Here is a 20,653-nt window from a genome sequence, read left to right on the forward strand (position 1 = left end):
CTGTGCTATGGGTGGAGCGGGATGGAGGCAAAGGCTAAAAGTCTAGAGAAACATTGCAATGACACACCTGTTCAATAAAATCAGATTAAGGCCCATAAGGCCAAATATTCACGAGGAAATGGAACGACTGGCACTGAATTTGCCTCTGCACAGTTTGGGCATCTGACCCCAGTCCCTGTCACCTCCACACGAGCTTCACCCAGGCCCAGCAGGAGAAATAGGAGCCCACAAGCCACAGTGCTCAGCTGAGGGTCAGTCTAGTGGCATGATCCTCTCTCAGGCCTAGGTCAGCTCTGCAGAGCAGGCCCAGACTCAATGACAGGCAACTGATATGTGGCTGTAATTTGCACCCAGTAGCAGGCAGGAGTCGGGGATCTGGATTGGGCCTGGCAAGGCAGGGGCTGCAGGAGTGTGGCACTGAGCAGGCAGATGTCAAGGGGGGACATTGGGGTCTACATTTGGGGCATGGGTGCCTCCCGTCTTCCATGCCCCCTTTAACCTCTTCTAAAGGTGCTGAGTGGCTTTTTCAGCATCTCCAAAATACCAGGAAGACCTGCCTAAAACCTGCAGTACCAAGTTCACTGTCATTGCAGTCACAGGCCCGATGAGAACACTAAGGGAAGAAAGGAAAGAGCAGGGAATGTTTGAGAACTTTGACAGGGCAAAAGCGACCAATTGAGCAGAGGCAGGGAGCTGTGACTGTCCCCTTCACCCCATAATTCCTCCTTCCAAGGCTCTCGATCTTTAGGTTCGTGGTCTCTGGGTCTGCATGGACTCCTCCCTGTTTGGGAAGGGGTGTTCCATGGACACACACTTTTGATTAGCTCTTCTAAAGACCTATCTCCCTACGCTCCCCACCCCAATGCTATACCCTAGAGGCTAATTCCCACCAAGAACACATTCACAGTCATTTAAGGGGCACTTCCTAGCTGCAGAGCTGTGATGAGATAAGGCTCTTTGGACCTGTGCTAAGGTTCAGAAGAGGCTTAAAATCATGAGTTTCTGAAACAACCTAGAATCCTGCCTGGGTGCAGCAAAAACAGCAGGGGCCAGGAGCTCTCACCTAGCCTGACATCCCAGAGGACATGGTATGGGTTTCAACCTTAGACAACTTTCAGTGCCCTCAAAGAACAGGCCTTCGCTTTTTAATTCCACTCCCCAATAGTCTTGGGTACACAAAGAGCAACACCACAAGAATTCTTTCTTGGCACCTTTCTGGGAGAGATTATTTCCCCTGGGACAGCATGGCCAGGGCGTCCCTTGACCTCTACCCAATCAGCAAGGCCTGCTGTCAATTCATTGTCCCCCATTGAGAGCACTCTGGTCCTAGTCATAGTGCCAGCCCCTGCTGGGCAAATTCTCTCTCTGACCTTAACTCTCTTGCCAAAATTCACAACTGGACATGGGGTCTGAGAATCCCTCTCCTCCCGTCTCAGGGTCATGTTACAAGCTCCTTCATGTTAACTAGACAACACAGGGCTTGTCCCGAATCCTGGGGCTGCTGTCTGACGCTGCCAGGGTGAAGTCCCCATGTGTTCTACCACTTCCTGCACTATCTTACAGAGGTCTTGGCCTCCGTGATGGCTAAGAGTGTAGAAAAAGTGTGGAATTAGGAAGTCTCAGGAACATTTCTGTGTGCATGAGAGGGTGATAAAAACTCACTATATACAGTGGTCCAGAGAGAGAGGGAAAGAGTGAGAGAGACAGGCAGATAGAAAGAGACAGGGAGACACAAAGAGAGATAGAGACAAAGACATAAAGGAAGAAAGAAGCAGAGGTTAACAGTCCAGAGAGTCAGCCTTGGTAACACACATCCATAGTCCCAGTAATTAGGAGGCTGAGGCAGAAGGGTCCTGAGTTTCAGTTCAGCTGTCTAAGAAAAAGTTAATTAATTAATTAATTAAAAAATAAAATAGGCTGGCCAAGTAGCTCAAGTGGTAAGAATGCCTGCCCAGCAAGCATGACGCCTAAGTTCAAACCCCAGTGCCACATAAATATATACATACACAAATATAAAATAAATAAAATAAAATTAAAAAGCTTGGGGAAACGTCTTACAGTGAGACACCATGACACACCCATTCAATACCACCAGATTGAAGAGCCATATGGTCAAGTGTTGGGGACATGGAGCAACTAGCACTGTTATTCATGGGTGGTGGGGATGCAAAATGACCTATTCATTTTGGAAGACAGTTTGTCATTTTCTTTAAGGGAAACACACACATCATATGATTCAGCAATTTCATTCTCAGGTCTTTACCTAAAAGAAATTATAATGATGTCTGAAAATGTACATAACAGTTTAATTAAAAGAGCCAAAACCCAGGCTTGGTGGCATATGCTTATAATCCCAGCACTCAGTATTCAGTACATGCTGTCTCAAGAAATGATCCCACAAAAAAAATAGCACAAAATGGAATTATTCAGCTGTACATCAATCCAGGTGGTGTGTGCACACATGGAATTGCTCTCCTCAGTAAAGGGAAGGAAGTGTTCCTCGAAACTCAGGACCTAGTGCCTGGTGGCACAGCAAGTCACCAATGATTCCTTTAATATAATGTGATAGCAAGGGCTGAAATGTTTCCAAACTGTGTAGAGTTTCCAAACTACAGTTGACAGAAAGCAATTGGGTGTTTGCTAGGAAGCAGGGTCCTGGACACTGAGTAACTGTAAAGGGTGTGAGGATGAGCATTGGGGTGAAAGAAGTGTTCTAATACTGGATGTGGGGGTGACTCCATGTCTCATACATTGTCACAGCTTTACAAAGTATGCAGAAAATGGCTGAACTTAATTACATGTAAATTAGACCTCAATAAAGCTCTTATAAAACAACTACTTAAAAATGCAAGAAGTTCCTGGGAACCCCCTTGGGGAAGCATCCTCTGCAGCGACAACTCTGCGACCACACAGGGCCTTGTGTGCAGCAGGAGCTCAGTGATCTCTCAGGACACAGTGCAGGAGTCCTGTCACTCACAGTTCTCTTGATTTTGTCCATGTCCTCATGTGGCCCTGAGGTTGGGTTTAAATAGAGTGGAGGAAAGGAGGATTTGACCTGGGAAAAAGGTGACTTCAGATGGGGAGTTGGCCAGAGGGAGAGCATGGTGGAGTCCGAAGGTCTATAGGAAGAGAGACACAGCCTCTTAATGACACAGAGAAATTGCTTTGGGGAGCAAAGAAACAGATTAAGCAGAGTGACACCTTTGTATAATGACATAAACTGTAAGAGGAGACTTACTGAAGGGGTCAAAAGCAGTGTAGGGACAACAATAATGTACGAATGAAAATTAACCACATGGTGGTCCAAGGAGAGTAGGGGATGCTCAGTGGGACAGAAACTTGCCAGGAGAATTCTGAAAGGCACAAGAACACCTCCTTAGATGGTCAGGCCTCAGAGATCCAGGTGATAGACATCTCTTCTGTTGGACATGTCTAGACCTTCTGACCCCCAATGCAAACTTTAGGACACTTCCCACAGACAAACCTCATAGATGTGCCAATGTCTATGGACCTCACAGGGTGTGCAGAACCACTGAGAATAACAGCAAACTTGAGGCCACTGAGAAAAGCACCTGCCTCTTCCTGTTACCCCCTTCAACTCTTTTTTTTTAAATTTTATTATTCATATGTGCATACAAGGCTTGGGTCATTTCTCCCCCCTGCCCCCACCCCCTCCCTTACCACCCACTCTGCCCCCTCCCTCTCCCCCCACCCCCTCAATACCCAGCAGAAACTATTTTGCCCTTATTTCTAATTTTGTTGTAGAGAGAGTATAAGCAATAATAGGAAGGAACAAGGGTTTTTGCTGGTTGAGATAAAGATAGCTATATGGGGCATTGACTCACATTGATTTCCTGTGCGTGTGTGTTACCTTCTAGGTTAATTCTTTTTGACAAGGGGTTAAGGGACCAGCCCACTCCTGCTTCTTGCAAACTGGGGCAGTCACAGCTTTGGTGAGAAATAGATGAATGAGCGGTTGTTTCAATGCCAACCTAAATGACATTCAATCTACAAGGCCATAGGTGTAGACATTTTCAGAAGTTGGGAACCTGGGGAGCTCCAGGTGCTATTGTCTGATGGCTTGTGTGTTTCAAATTCAAATGCTGAAACCTAATCTCCAATGTGTTAATATTCAGAGGAGGGGTCCTTAGGAGGTGATGAAATCATGACAGCCAGCATTTGTTTCTTCCAGCAAGTGAGGACACAAGTCACCATCTTTCCATCTTTGATTCAGAGAGAAAACCCTCATGTGACACCAAATCTACTTGCGCCTTGAACTTGGACTTCTCAGTCTCCAAAACTGTGAACCATTTTCTATTGCTTTTAAAGAACCAGCTTATAAATTTTTTTTGTGGCTTTGTTTTTGGAAGGCATGGGTTTTTGCAATGTTTCCCTGCATACCTGGAACTCCTGGGCTCCTGTAATCCTCCTGTCTCAACCTCCCTAGTAGCTTGGATCACAGACAAGCACCACAATGCCAGGGTACAGCTTATGATAATCTTGTTACAGCATCTTGAACTTACTAAAACACTAGGTCTTTTGGTAACCCTGGTTTCTATTGGCCTCTAACAGATTAGAGAGGACATGGGACTTTTACAGAGGTGTACATGGAGTTTTGACCCCCTGGTGTGGGTAACTTGCCTAAAACACCTCCTTCATTTGAATGGGAATGGGGATTTGAAGAGAGCAAGGGGGATAGAAACTGTGGGAAGCTGAAATAGGTGACCCTGGAAGGAAGGAGGGCTGGGCCAGTATAGAGTGGAATAGTGTGACCATGCATTGGGTGTCATCCATCCATATTTTCATGTGGGCATTTACCCGATGTGTTTAATAAGAGGCAATGAAGATCAGGCAGTAGGTTCTTCATAAGTGTAGGCCGAATGCCTGGATGTATGGCTACGTGAATGTTGGAGTCAACCCCAGCTCCTCTCTGGGTGTGTGGCACATCATTCTGATGCTACCCAAACTCAAGCCCACTCCCTCCCTAGACACAGTCTGCTACAGCTCTGCATGCTTCTTCTCAGCCTCTGTGAGCTCCTGGATCTTCTGGGCCAGGGTCTTGGTCCAGAACTGCAGCCTGGAGGCCTTCAGGGCCCGGCCCACAGTGGGCTGGATGTCCAGCTGCAGGTACTGCTCATCCTGGTCTAGCATGGGCCAGTGGGGCAGGTCCTCACGTTGGGGTTCCTGTGCACACAGCATCCCAGTGGAGTGGGTGGGGGTCATCCTGATACCAAGCTCAGTTGTGAACCCCAGATCTTGGTCACGCCAAATAGCCACGTAGATAGGGGTGTATAGAGATTGAAATCCACATCCTGTCCTGATATAGTAAAGTTGAACCTCCCACTAGCATTTGCCCCACATGGGGCAGGACCCATTGGCCTGTTTTGTCCCTCCTTCTCTGAGACATGCTCTTATGATGCCATACTACTATGCACCAACTCTCATGTCACTTGGACAAGGGACAAATGACTGGCACTCACAAGGTGTCTTCCTCTGAGTGGGCTGGGGAGGGTACAATCAAATGATTAAGAACCCATGCATGGTCATGAAGCCACCACAGACAAGGGGAGTGCTGATGGGCCCCATGCTGGGACGTCTGGGGGGGCGGGTTTCTCTCACCCATTCCAAGCAAAGTTGGCCCAGTACTTCATCATCCTTCTGTTCAGCATCTTCTCATCCTCAGTGAAGTCAGCTGCAAAGAGGACAAGACCAAAGTTTGCCCACCTTATCTGAGTGCCTAGTCGTACTCCAACCTTAACACCCTCTGTAACCAGATCTTGGACCCCAGGTCCAGTGCACTTTCCTCTATTTCCAGTCAGGGCCAAGCCCTCCTTTGCCCAACCTGCCCTTACCCATCCCAGCCTTGAGCTATATCTGTCCTGAGCTCATTCCTGGCCTAGAGGCCCTTTCTTCCTCTGACCCCGGGAAGTCTTTTAGGAAAAACCATGCCTTTGAACCACCCTCCTCTGCACCCATACCTGACACTATGGTGGGTGAGGACCAGTGGAACGACACAGGCTAAAGTCTGAGGGAGCCTGAATTCTAATCCCTGTGTGCCATTGAGCTATAAGATGGTGCACACCTGACTCTGTCTCTCTTGAGGCTCAGTTTTCCCCCTACAGGACACTGAGGACAATCACCCGTCAGGTCCCTAAGCAGGGTCCATCCCAATTCCCAAAAATGAGGAAACTCACTATTGCTGTCCAAGAAGTATCCAAAGACAAAAGAAATCTCATCGCCATGGTCAGACTTGACATGGGGCTGCCTGATGACATTGACAATGCTGGACTGATGCTGGAACTCATAGAAGTAGACGGGGGCATGGGAACCTAGAGGTGTGAACAGGTTGGAGTGTAGAGGTCTGTCACCTGGAGCTACCCTTCATCACCATTACTGAAGTGTGAGCTAAGAACACAGCTGTCTGGAATCTAGATGATGAGGTGGGGTGCTCCAGGCTGGAGCAGGCCCAGTGGAAAGGGCCTAGGTTCAGTCATGGCCTTGGACTCCCAAGCTGTGTGGCCTTGGAAAAGTCACTGATTGTTACTGACTCAGTTAGTCTATGTGAATGGGGTGACATCTGTCACTCACATTAGGCATGAGACTGTCCCGATGCATGGAACATCAAGTGTGTGGCACTCAGAGCTGATAAAGACGTGGATGGGGACCGGGACACCACAGAGCTCACCTGGGGCCCACAGCTCTGAGCTCCCCAATGGCAGTCAGGCCTCAGTCACAGATGTACTCACGCTGAAAATGTGCTACTTGGAGCGCAGGCATCACAAACATGAAGTCCCCCATCATCTCTTGGAGCTGAGCTTGGAGTGACCCCAGCACAAGCACACACATATTTCACCCTTTTTGTGGTACTGGGGTTCCTCAGGCCCCATGCTCGCTGGTCATGGGATCTAAGCATTTGAGCCCCAGCATTAGCCCAAGCCCACCCTTTATTCCTTCAGTTTTCTGCATGAGGACGATATCTTGGATTAGCTCTCCAATGGGACCTGACCAGGAATCCTCACTCACCATGTTTGCTGTCATGCTCTCCATAATAGCAGGCAAGGTTCCTCTGTTTGTTTATTTTATGGTTTCAGTGTAGCCCAGGTACTATGTGGTGGAAGAGACTAAGTTGGAGTGACATGTAACTAAAGCCATGAAGCCATATACTACTAGCCCCTCCTCCCCACTAGATGAGATTCCTGGGGTCCCAAGAACTTGGAACTGAGACTCTTAAAGACTAGAGAGAAAATGGGGCTTTTGTAGAGGTGGACGTGGGATTTTGACATCCTGGTGTGGGTAACATTGCCCCAAACACCTCCTTCATTTGAAAGGAACGGGGATTTGGAAGAGAAGGAGAGGGAGAGAGGAGGAGGGAAGAAGAAAGAGGTAAGCCAAGAAGGCGGGGGCCCAGGGCCAGTGTGGTGTGGAATAATAGGACCATGCATTGAGCCTCATCCATCCACATTTTCCGGTGCGCATTTATTGAACGTGTCTAGTAAGAGAGGGCTCAGGCTGGCTTGGCAAGGAACAGCATGCAGTAGGTTCTTCATAAGTGTAGGCTGAATGCCTGGATATATGTCTATGTGAATGATGGACTCAACCCCAGCTCCTCTCTGGGCATGTAGGTTCCTCAGGCTGACTGCCAGGACACAAGCCCACCCTCTTCTCAGACACAGTCTGCTACAGCTCTGTATGCATCTCAGCCTCTGTGAGCTCCTGGATCTTCTGGGCCAGGGTTTTCGTCCAGAACTCCAGCCTGGAGACCTTCAGGGCCCGGCCCACAGCGGGCTGGATGTCCAGCTGCAGGTACTGCTCATCCTGGTCGAGCACGGGCCAGTGGGGCAGGTCCTCACTGTTGGGGTTCCTGTAGACACCACAATCCAGTAGGGTGGGGGGTCATTATGAGTCCTTTTAAGCCCAGTCTTGAGCCCCCAGATCTTTGTCCGCTATTTTTCTTTGTCCCAGCAGGCCAGGGGTGTGTGGAAAATGAAGACAATATCCTGTCCTGATGTCGTAAAGCAATAACCTCCTACCAGTGTCCGGTCTACACGGAGCAAGGCCACTTGGCCTGTTTTGTCCCTCCTTCTCTGAGGCAGGCACTGATGGTGCCATAGTATTACAGCCCAAATCTCATGTCACTGGGACAAGGGATAAATGACCAGCACTCACAAGATGCCCTCTGAGTGGGACCTGTGGTTGGGGACAGTACTATCATATGATGAAGGACACATGCAAGGTAATGAGGCCACCACAGACAAGGGGCATGCTGGATGGGCTCCACGCTGGAAAGTTTGGGGTAGGGGGTGCTCTCACCCATTCCGAGCAAAGTTGGCCCAGTACTTCATGATCCTCCTGCTTAGCAGATTCTCCTCTTCAGTGAAGTCAACTGTACAGAGGTGGGCAAGGGCAAGGTCTGGCCACCATATCTGGAGGATCAGTCAGATATCCTCTATATCCTGACCCTGGACCCCAGGCTCCACCACCCGGGCAAGGCCCTCCTCTTGCTCATCCTGCTCTTACTCATCCCAGCCTCAGCTGCATCTCTTCTGAGCTCATTCCTGACCTAGCAGCCCCTTGTTTCCTCTGACCCTGGAAGTCATTTAGGAACAATCATGCCTTTGAACCCTTCGTATGATGAAGGACCCATGCATGGTAATGAGGTCACCACAGACAAGGGGAGTGCTGGATTGGCTCCATGCTGGAAAGTTTGGGGCACCTATACCAGACAGTGTTGGGTGGGGATGGTGGAAGGAACACAGGCTAGAGTTGGAAGGGGCTTGGATTCTAACACCAGTGCCACCTTTTGAGCTATAAGATGGTGTTCACCTGACCCTGTTCTCTCTCTGAGCCTCAGTTTCCTTATATGGACAGTGAGGGCAATCACCCCTCAGGAACTGAAAAAGAGCCCAGCCCCATTTCTGGAAATGAAGAAAACTCACTTTTGCTGTTCAAGAAGTATCCAAAGACAAAAGAAGCCTCATTGCCATGGTCAGCCTTCACATGGGGCAGGCAGATGTCCTTGAAAAGGCTGGGCCGATGCTGGAACTCATAGAAGTAGACAGGGGCATGGGAACCTGGAGGAGAAGACAGGCTGGGATGTGGTGCTCTCTCACCTGGAGCTTCCTCCCTCATCCTTGGTGTTGAGTTAGCTAGGTCCAAGGTTGGCTGGAATCTGGGCAATGATGTGGGGAGCCCCAGGCTGAATCAGGCCAGGTGGGAAGGGCCCTGGTTAAATCATGGCCTTGGAGTACCTAATTGCATGCTTGGAAAAGTCACTTTCTGTCAATAACTGAGTTTTGCCTTCTGTAAAATGGGGTGACATCTGTCTCTTACACTTGTCATGAGAATTTACCGACATTTGGTCCATTAAGTGCTTGGCACTCAGAGCTGATAAAGACATGGATGGGGACCAGGACACCACAGAGCTCACCTGGGACCCACAGCTCTGAGCTCCCCAATGCAGTCAGGCCTCAGTCACAGATGTACTCACACTGAAAATGTGCTACTTGGAGCGCAGGTATCATGAACATGAAGTCCCCCATCATCTCCTGGAACTGGGCTTGGAGAGTTTGGGGGTCCTCAGTGTCTCCCATGTATTCTTCCATCAAGAGACCACCACAACCAGCAGGCAACCCCTAGCCTAGGCAGGGAGAGTCATAATAGGCAGAATCCTGGGCATGGAGTCAGCAGCCTCAGGCTAGGGATATGGGGCCAGGAAGGAACCAGTTAGACTGGGCAAAGGTCAAGCTCTGGGGTGATCCCACCAGAAACACACACATACCACACTCTTCTTTCTTCTTGTGGTACTGGGTTCCTCAGGGCCTCATGTTTGCTGGTCAGACAGTCTAACACTTGAGCCTCAGCACCAGCCCAAGCCCAGCCTTTATGCTTTCAGTTCACTGCATGAGCAGGATATCTTGGGATAGTCTCCAGTGGAACTGGACTCTGGAATCCTCACTCACCATTTTTGCTGTCGTGCTTTCCATAATAGCAGGCAAGGTTCTTCTGTTTATTTTCTTTATGGTTTCAATGTATCCCATGTACTGAGTGGTGGAAGGACAGTTGAAGTTTGGGGTGACATGCAGTTAAAGCCATGAAGCCACATACCACTATGTTCGCCCCAATAGAAAGATTAATCGGCTCCCAAGAAGTTGGAAATGAGACTTACCATGGGGAGGACAAAGCCATACTCATCACTGTTAACACCTATGATCCTGGGGACAGGTCAAAAATCTGCAGAGGCCAACAGCTCCTGGGGGTGCCTGGGTAGGAAGGCCCCATCTACCACTCCAGGTATGGTCTTGAAGGGCTGAAGGGGCATTCAAGGTCAGGGATCAATTTCACAGGTCCAGGACATTTCTAATGCCCTTGAATTACTTCTACCCATTCTTATTGACCCCCGGATGTTCACACCCACTCAAAGACATTTTACACCTATTTTAGTCTCCCATGCTATCCATTTTGCATTCATGGTTCAAGGACAACATGTCATGGTAAAGAGGTAATAAGTTCAGAGTAGTAAGACTGGCTCCCCACACCCTATTTATAGCCCAATCCCACATACCCATACTATTCAGCCTGACCTTGTTAATAGCCAGAATCTCCTCTTCACTCTTGCCCCTCAGGCAGTGCACCAGAGCCTCTGAGTCCACCTGCTCACAAGCAGACAGGTTGGCCACCATCTGTAAAGAGACAAAGCAGGAGTTGTCTGATCCTTTCAGACAGCAGAAAGGCTTTTCCCAGACTCCAACTTGGTGCATGTGTTCCTAAATCTAATAGGGGACAGTGTGTGTTTTGCTGGAGGTGTGAAATTGTTTCAACTTCCCTTATTTTCAGAGGTCCCAGCTACAGAGGCCACCCTACCTGCTTACAATGTTCTCTCCATGAAAGGGGTCCTAGAGTGGCAGCTGCCTGGCAATAGAGCACACTGACCCTCTATGAGGCTAAGGACTGTGCATTTTGACCTTTGAGCTTTTCATCAATTCACAGGACAGAGACATTTTTCAAGGAACCTCCATGGAACCAGAGGTTCTGAGGGTGTTGGTGAGGCATGTCTAGGCTGCTGTAGTTAAGAGCACTCACTGTGTAGACCACCTCAGAAGAGCTGGAGATGAGGTCTGGCAGCAGAGCCACCCCACTCTCCATGATGGCACCATGGAAGAGTCCTTGGGACATGGGGGACACGACATGTGAGGACACACTAGTGCCACCGCAGACAGGCCAGAAATGGTAACACAGTCAGGGTTGCCTCCAAAATGGGCGATATTCTTCTGGACCCAGTGCAGGGCGGCCACTTGGTCCAGGTAGCCCCAGTTGCCGGTGGCATGTTGGTCTCCAGTGCTGAGAAGTGACAGCGATATGGGTCACAGGACTGTCCTAGCCCTACTCAATTCTCATTGTCCAACCCCACCCTAGGCTCACCTGAAGAAACCCAGGACACCCAGGCGGTACTGGATGGTGACCACCACTACATTCTCAGTGGCTGCCAGTATGGAACCATTGAACATGGAGGCCATGCCTATAACAAGTGCACCTCCGTGGATCCACACCATCACCTGGGGAAAACGAGACAGTTTTCACCAACTCTGACCCATCCCAAACCCAATCCAGGCTGCTGTCTAGATTGCTCATATAAGCTCTGTGCAGCTGCCCATACAGAAAGAACTCTCAGTCACCCCGTCCCGGGCCATGAATTAGGGACCCAAGATCAGTCAGTATAACTTTTGGGTTCACACCGTGAATCCAAATTGGATTAAAGGCTCTCAGAATGGAATAATGGTGCCATTATTATCAGACACTTATGAAGAGAAAAGAAAAGGGATGTTTCCCTGAGTGGCTCACCTAAACATTAATCAAAAGTGTCATCTAACCTCATTGGCACAATAGATAATGCATGGCTGAGGACTTGGGTGATCTCAAGGTCTTCTGGGCCTAAGTTCTTAGAGTGAGCCCTCAGTTGATTGACAGGCCAAGACCTCCAACCTCTGGGAGCTGTCAGGCCTCTGTGCATGGTTGGTTTCCCTCTCTGGGTGAGAAGGCCTTTTGGACATGATGACTCTTCTCATTGGGGTTCACATAACGTTGGGAGCCAGGAGATCTTGGCCCTTTCAATCTTCTTGTAAATAAATGTCCTCTCTTCCCAGGTCACCATGGGGTATCACTCACAGGTAGGTTGGAGCCCTCATGAGCATAGGCAGGTGAGTAGATGCTGAGATACAGGCAGTCCTCAGACATGGAGACAGGAGGCAGGGTCAGCTTAAGCTGCTTTACAGCGCCTGTATTCATTTTATCAGAATTTTGCAGACACCTGGTGAAAATGGCAGACAGATATTCTCAGGACTGTATAGTGGTCAAAATGAGATGAAGGGTCTGGATTTGCTCCCATCCACCCTCAGACACTGCTCCCGTCTTGCCCGGACACACAGGCCTTTCTCTAAATTCCCTCCCCACCAACGCACAGGCAGCTGGAATGCAGCTGGACTTCCAGGGAAGCCTCAAGGTTGCTGAGGGCCTCGGATCTCACTTCTATTGAGGATGGGAAATCATGACTCCTAGCAGTCTCTACAGGATCCATTGACTGCAAATGTTGACATTCACCACTTCTCCCTGTCCCCATCAGGTCTGGAACAGAAGAGCTGCCACTGGAAAACCTGTCACACCACCTACAGGTGCTGCATGAATGATTGGAGATCACTTTCCCATAGGGTAGTAGGATGTCCCTCATCCCAAGTCCAGACTAACAGGAAACGTCAAGCCTTTCATGTGTCTCCAGTGGGAAGCAGTTAAACCTGATCCTTTGCTAATGGTGCCTGGCCCTGTAGGTTGGCACAGTGACTGTGGAGGGTGGGTGCCTAAAGGAGCCACCACTGCTGCCCTCCTCAGGAACCTGGGGTATCTTCTGCTGGAACTAAGGGCTTTCAGATGTTCATGGAGCCAGCCTCTCCCATAGACACCTCCCCTGTTGGCATGGAACACTGGGAATAAATGGAAACAGGGCCCAAGTGTGTCTGTGCTCCTCTCTCAGTACCGGTAGCTAACACTGTCCAGGTGCCAAGCCTTGAGTTCAAGCCTGGCAAAGTGGCTCTACTCTAAGAACCTTAGCACATTCATTGGAAAAAATGCATGTGGAATCCTCCCAATGCAGAGGGAAAATGTCTGTGGGTTCCGATGGAAGAACCAGTAGGCCTGGCCCAGAGCTCAAAGGGCCCCACCACAAAGGCCTGAAGTTCCCTGGGACCTGGGAGAGCTTACATGGCTGGGTGGGAGGTCCCATCCCTCACACCACTCCAAGGTGCAGCAGGCTCAGGGGGTGCAAACTGCAGCGGTCCTAGAGGTGGCTTGGCAAAGGGAATTCCCAGGAAGGTGTGGACCCCCACATCGGTGCCCTTCACGTGGACGAGGCTGCCCTGCACCTGCCCTGTGTGAGTGGTCCTGATGGGGCTGGTTGAGTCCTGGCCTGTGGATGGAGAGAAGCACATGAGAGTTGGGCCTGCCCAGTGAGATGTCATGCACGCTGTGAGTGTTGCTGCCTCCTTGCTTCTCCCAGGTCTGCCTTGTCAAGACACTGGTCTGCAAACACTGACCATGTTCCTCCTTTCACACTGCCCCTCCCACACCACTGGCTACTTAACTCTATTTACATGAAAGGCAAAATTTTATTTCACTAACAGGATCAGCAGGTTGGTGTCCACGGCTGAGGTTGGGGTTGTGTTTTGGGGCAAGGGGGATGGAGGTGCTGAAGTCTGTGAATGCACTAAACCCCATTGAAGTGCATACTGTGCTTAAGGCCCAAGGGAATTTGATGGTTCTTCTGAAGAAGCCAGAACTAGGTAGTACAGAAAAGGGTGGGACCCACCATTGTGCCAATTATAGTTGTCTCTCCATGTCAGTGAGTTCAGTATCCCTGGATTCAATTAATCTTGCAGATTGAAAATATTCAGAAAAAAACCTGCATTTCTATTGATCACACACAGACTTTTTCTCCTTGTTGTTCACTAAACAATGTAGTATAACAACTATTTATATAGCATTCATGTTGTAGACGGCATTATAAGTAATCTAGAAGTTCCCCAAAGTATGCAAGCTTAGGTAATAAACAAACACTAGGCCATTTATCTTTTTGTTGTTGTTGTTTTCTACTGGGGTTTGAACTCAGGGCTTCATGCTGGCTAGGCAGGTAGTCTACCATTAGAGACTCCACTAGCCCTGTTTAGTGATATTTTTTTTTTTTGAGATAGGCTCTTGTGAACTATTTTCCTATGCTGGCTTCAAACTTCAACCTTCCTGATCTCTGCCTCCAGAGTAGGATTACAGGCATGAGCCACTAGTACCAGGCCCTATAAAGACTTTTTGAATGTGGATGCAAGCCCATATACTATTTTATTTTTTTTGGTGGTACTGGGATTTTAACTGAGGGCCTAATGCTTGCTAGGCAGGTGTTATGTCACTTAAGCCACTCCACCAGTCCTGTTATGTGTTGGGTATTTTCAAGATAAGGTCTCCAGAACTAGTTGCCTGGGGCTGGCTTTTAACATGATCCTCCTGATCTCTGTCTCTCTGTCCTATTTTAAATGGAGTCATCAGTGAAGTGTTGCCTTGAAGGCCTGGTGACTTCCAGATCCTGACCAAGAGCAGGTGAGGGAGGGAGCCCAACAGGGGTGGGCCATGCGTTGGGGCTTCTTAGGGTAGATTAGATTGGGGAAAGGGGTAAAGATATCATCAGGGCTCACACAAGGGGATTTTGGAGTGAGTGAGATCAAGGGCTGCACGTATATTCTGGGCATGGAGCCCTTTCATGCATTAGCTTCTGATAAGGTCCTGGAGAGTATGCGGCACACACAGAGCAGATCCCCTTTGCCCTGGGAGCCAAGCCATGCCTTTGTCCCTGGTCAGTTCATATTATGAAATGAACCCTCCGCGTTTAGCTTTGTGAGTAGCGCTGGGGGTTTGTGTATCCCTCCAGGGCCAGTAACCTTGACTGGAGCCCTTTTGGAGGATGTCAGGGTGCTTTTCTTGCCCAGGAGATGTCACATGCAGAGACAAATAGCACTGTAAAAGTATTTTCATTATTTGCCAAACACAAATATAAGAGGAAAGGTTCTAAATCCCATCCCAGGTTACCGACCCACTCTCCTGGCTCTTCACAACCCTCCTTAATCACCTGCCTATTCAGTGATGTGTCCTCAGACAGCCCAGACCCTATTAGCTTCAGGGACCCACCTGGGCCTTTGGACATGTTAGGTGAACACAAGGTTCCCACACTCCAATTTTTTGTTTTATCACAAGTGTAATTGGAAACAGAAGAGAAAAAATCTTTCTGTATATCTTGTCTGCTGACAAGTTGACTCTGCTACTTGATTAAACAGACTTTCTTTCCCTCTCTATCTAAATGCTGGAGAATCTGGTAACAAAGGTTAACTCCCTTTGCTCTTCCATTACCCCGGAGGGTCTTCTCCTGACCACCAGAGTAGTAAACCTTCCAGCCAAGATACAGCTTCAGAGAAGTGGTGACAGACACTTGGAGAATCAAGGCCAGTAACCAAGGTGGACACATAGGAAGTCACCCATTCAAGCTCACCCCCTGAACTCTCCTTGGAAAGAGGGACATTTTCTCTCAGACGTGGGACAACAGAGGTTTACGGCCTTGACTGTCCCTATCCTCATCTTTGTCCCACAAATAATAAAATTTGTTTCCTTTTCCTCAAACCCAGCTCCCATGATTTGTAAATTGTGAATTGCCATTGAAGCCATGGGACCAGTCCCTTCCATCTTGAACCCCCGGCTCCCAATCTCGGGCTGTGCCTCTGCACAGTGTGGCAGATCTGACCCTGGTCCCTGTCATTCCCTGCAGAAGTCTCACCTTGGACATGGAGGAAGAGAAGCAGAAGTCCACAGGCGACAGTTCTCAGCCACATAGGAAGTTGTTCCAGCCACATGGTTGACTCACTGCACTGTGTCTGCAGTGTTTCACTAACAGGCAACTGAGGATCAGAGCCTCACCCTGACTGGAGTTTGGACAGGGAAGGGGTAGGAACAGTGCCAGGTGGGTGTTGCAGGGGAGTAGCACTGAGCAGGCAGAGGTCACAGAATACCAGTGGTCAGCAGGCAGAGCATGGCTGCCACTCCTCTTTCCATGTCCTCTTCAGCTCCTCCAAAGTTACTGTGTGGCTTCTGCTGCCCTCAGAGATACCAGGAAGCCCCTCCACAGACCTAGAGTCACTGCATTGGTCACAGTCTTTGCGGTCTTAGTCCTGATCACCAGACTGTTGGGGGTGGAAAGAGGGTGCAGAAGGCTACAATTGGAGGATGGCTTCTCTGTGGAGGTGCTTGTTTAGGACCCCAGAGATGAATAATGGCTCCCGCCTTTGGTGAGGTGAAGGGAACTGCTTGAGCAAGTGCCCTTGCTGTGCCCTTCTTCTAATTAACTGTGTCCTTCATCTGCACAGCTCCTCCAGGCCATCAGGACACATGGTTTACTCATGCCTTTCATCAGTCCCTCATCTCTTACAGTCCATGATCTGAGGGCCCTTCTCCACTTAGCCTTGGCCCTTCTTTTGCAACACACTTGAGATGGTGCAGGTCTCCCATTACCCCAAATCCAAATCCAGTGCACAGTCTCGTAATCACAGGAATAATCATGAAACGAGAGCCTGTTTGTCCTGGCACTAGGAATCAGTTAGCAAACCTCAAGGCCTTTCGTGGGTCACAGGAGGCAGGGCCCCATCTGGAGGTTCTGAAATACCCTGAGTGACGTGTGGATGGAGGGCAGCCAGCCTGGGTCCGGGTGCATCCACCCAGCCTGACTTCCCAGAGGAAAAGATGTCAAGCTCAATCTCAGACAGCCTGTAGTGCTCCCTGAAATCCAGCAACTACCTTTGTGGTTCCTGACTCCTCAGCCACTCAAAGCCCCCCAGCATGGTGTTGGTCCCTTCTCAGAGCCATGGTGGGAGCTACCACATTTCCCTGGCTCTGAGTAGCAAGTATTTTCCACCACAGTTTGATTAAAGAGCCAAAATCCTCGCTTGGTGGCATATGCCTGCAAACCCAGCACTTGGGAGGCTCACAGAGGAGGATTGGGTTTTTTGCATCCAGTCTTCACTACCTACAAGAGACTGTCTCAAAAAAAAATGAACCACCAAAAAATAGCTCAAAATGGAAGTTACTCAGATGTACATCAATCCATGTGGTGTGTGCACACATGGGATGGCTCCCCTTAGTAAAAGGAAGGAAGTGTTCCTTGAAGCTAAAAGACGTTATGCCTGGTGGCACAGCAAGTCACAAATGATTCCTTTAATACGATGTGACAGAAAGGTCTGTAACTTTTCCAAACTGTGTATAGTTTCCAAACTACAGTTGACAGAAAGCAATTGGGTGTTTGCTAGGAAGCAGGGTCCAGGACACTGAGTAACTGTAAAGGGTGTGAGGATGAGCATTGGGGTGAAAGGAGTGTTCTAATACTGGATGTGGGGGTGACTCCATGTCTCATACATTGTCACAGCTTTACAAAGTATGCAGTAAATGGCTGAACTTAATAACAGGTAAATTAGACCTCAATAAAGCTCTTATAAAACAACTACTAAAAAATAGAAGAAGTTGCCTGGGAACCCACTTGGGGAAGCATCCTCTGCATCCTCTGCAGCAGCAATACTGCGAGCACACAGGGGCTTGTGTGCAGCAGGAGCTCAGTGATCTCTCAGGACACAGTGCACCAGTCCTGTCACTCAAAGTTCTTTACCTCTCCCAACTCAGCCCAGTCTTCATGTATCCTCATCTGCCACCTGGTGCACAAGGCAACATGGGAATTTTTATCTTAATCCACAGGTCATATGGCCTTGAGGTTGGATTTAAATACAGTGGATGAAAGAAGGGGGATTTGACCTAGGAAAAATGGTGACTTCAGAGGATGAGTTGCCAGAGGGAGAGCATGGTGGAGTCCTAAGTTCTATAGGAAGAGAGACACGGCCTCTCAATGACATAGAGAAATTGCTTTGGGGGAGCAAAGAAGCAGATTGAGCACAATCTGGCACCTTAGTATGACATAAACTGTAAGAGAAGACATGTTGGAGGGGTCAAAAACAGTGTAGGGACAATAATGAAAATTATCCACATGGTAGACTAAGGAAAGTAGGGGATGCTCAGGGAGTCAGAAACTTACCAAGGGAACTCTGAAAGCTAGGAGGACACCTCCATGGATGGACAGGCCTCAGGGAACCAGGTGATAGAAATCTCTTCTGCTAGACATGTCTAGACCTTCTGATCCCCAAATTCAAACTCTAGGACACCTACCACAGACAATCTTCATAGATATTCTATGATCATGAATTGTGGGCCTTACAGTGTATGCAAAAACCCTGAGAATAAGAGCAAACTTCAGGCCACTGAGAAAAGCACCTGCCTCTTCAGGTACCCCCTGAGATGGCAAAGGCTCAAGGGTCAACGGACATGCACAATCCTGCTCCTTGCAAACCAGGGTCCACTCACAGCTTTGGTGAAGAAGTAGATGAATGAGTGGTTGTTTCAATGCCAAACTAAATGATATTCAATCTACAGGGCCCTAGGTAGAGACATTTTCAGTAGTTGGGAACCTGGGGAGCTGATACTGGGGAGCTCCAGGTGCTCTTGTCTGATTGTTTGTGTGCTTCTGATGTGTTAATATTCAGAGGTGGGGTCCTTAGGAGGTGATGAAGTCATGAGAGCCAACATTTGTTCCTTCCAGCAAGAGGACACCAGGTACCATCTTTCCATCTTTGATTCAGAGAGAAAACCCTCATGTGACACCAAATCTACTTGCACCTTGAACTTGGACTTCTCTGTCTCCAAAACTGTAAACAAAATGCTTTTAAAGAACCAGCTTATGATTTTTTGTGGCTTTGTTTTTGAAAAGTGTGGTTTTTGCAAAGTTTCTCTGGATACCTGGAATTCCTGGGCTCCTGTAATCCTCCTGTCTCAACCTCCCTAGTAGCATGGATCACAGACAAGCACCACAATGCCAGGTTACAGCTTATGATAATCTTGTTACAGCATCTTGAACTTACTAAGACACTAGATCTTTTGGTAACCATGGTTTCTATTGGCCTCTAACAGATTAGAGAGGACATGGGACTTTTGTAGACGTGGACATGGGATTTTAACTCTCTGGTATGGGTAACATTGCCCAAAGCATCTAGATATTTCCTTTGAAAGGGAATGGGGATTTGGTGGAGAGGGAGAGGTTAAGAGAGCATAGGAAGAGGAAATAGGTGACCCTAGAAGGAAGGGGCCCAAGGCCAGTGTATAGTGGAATACTGTGACCATGCATTGTGTCTCATTCATCTACATTTTCATGTTGGCATTTATTGAATGTGTCTAATAAGAGAGGGCACAGGTAGACTTGGCAATGAACATTAGGTTGTAGGTTCTTCATAAGTGTAGGATGAATGCTTGGATGTATGGCTACGTGAATGTAGGAGTCAACCCCAGCTCCTCTCTGGGCGTGTGGACACCTCAGGACGACGCCACCCATACTCAAGTCTACTCCCTCCCTGGACACATTCTGCTACAGTTCTACTTGCTTCATCTCAGGCCTGTTAGCTCCTGGATCTGGGGCAGGGTCTTGGTCCAGAACTGGAGCCTGGAGGCCTTCAAGACCTGATACACAGCAGGCTGGATGTCCAGCTACAAGTACTGCTCATCCTGGTCAAACACAGGCCAGTGGGGTGGGACCTCACCATTGGGGGTCCTGTGGATACAACATCCCAGTAGGGTGGGATGTCATTCTGAGTCCTTCTAAGCTCAGTCTTGAACCCCCCAGATCTTTGTTGGCTACACAGCCCAGCAAGCCAGGGTGTGGAGAATGAAGGCCATTTTCTGTCCTGATATAATAAAGCAAGAACTTCCCATCAGTGTTTTCTCTCCATGGGAGTCACTTGGCCTTTTTTGCCCCTTCTTCTCTGATGGTGCCATAGTCCTATGGATCAACTTTTATGTCACTTGGACAAGGGCCAAATGACTTGCACTCACAAGGTGTCTTCCTCTGAGTGGGTTGGGAAGGTACTATCGTATAATTAAGGACCCATGCATGGCAATTAGGCCACCACAGACAAGGGCCCCATGCTGGGAGGTTTGGGGTGTTGAGGTTTCTCTCACTCATTCTGGGCAAAGTTGGTCCAGTACTTCATCATCCTTCAGTTCAGCATCTCCTCGTCTTCAGTGAAGTCAGCTGCACAGAGGAGGACAAGGTCAAGGTCTGGCCACCATATTTGATAAATAACCTAGTCATACTCTAACCTTAACACCCTCTATAATCTGATCCTGGACCCTAGACCTAGTGCACTTCCCTTATTACCACCGAGAGACAGGACCTCATTGTCCAACCTGCCCTTACTCATCCCAGCTTTGAACTGTATCTGTCCTAACTTCATTCCCGGCTTAAAGGCCCCTATTCCCTCTAAGTGACTTCCCTGGAAGTCACTTAGGAACAATCATGCCTTGAACCACCTCCCTCTGTACCCACACCTGAAACTATGGTGGGTGAGGATCGGTGGAAGGAACACAGGCTAGAGTCTGAGGGAGCTTGGATTCCAACCCCAGTGGTGCCTTTGAGCAAAAAGATGGTGCACACCTGATTCTGTCTCTCTCTGAGCCTCAGTTTTCCACTGGTGGACAGCAAGGACAATCA

General features: G+C 48.8%; 1 pseudogene; it reads right to left on the reverse strand.

The window, feature by feature from the left end:
- Nucleotides 1–7,457: 7,457 nt before the first annotated feature.
- LOC109693304 (pyrethroid hydrolase Ces2e-like) lies at nucleotides 7,458–16,186 on the reverse strand (annotated as a pseudogene).
- Nucleotides 16,187–20,653: the final 4,467 nt, after the last annotated feature.

The sequence above is a fragment of the Castor canadensis genome, chromosome 15 (genome assembly GCF_047511655.1).
Source record: "Castor canadensis chromosome 15, mCasCan1.hap1v2, whole genome shotgun sequence".
Taxonomy (NCBI): Eukaryota; Metazoa; Chordata; class Mammalia; order Rodentia; family Castoridae; genus Castor; species Castor canadensis.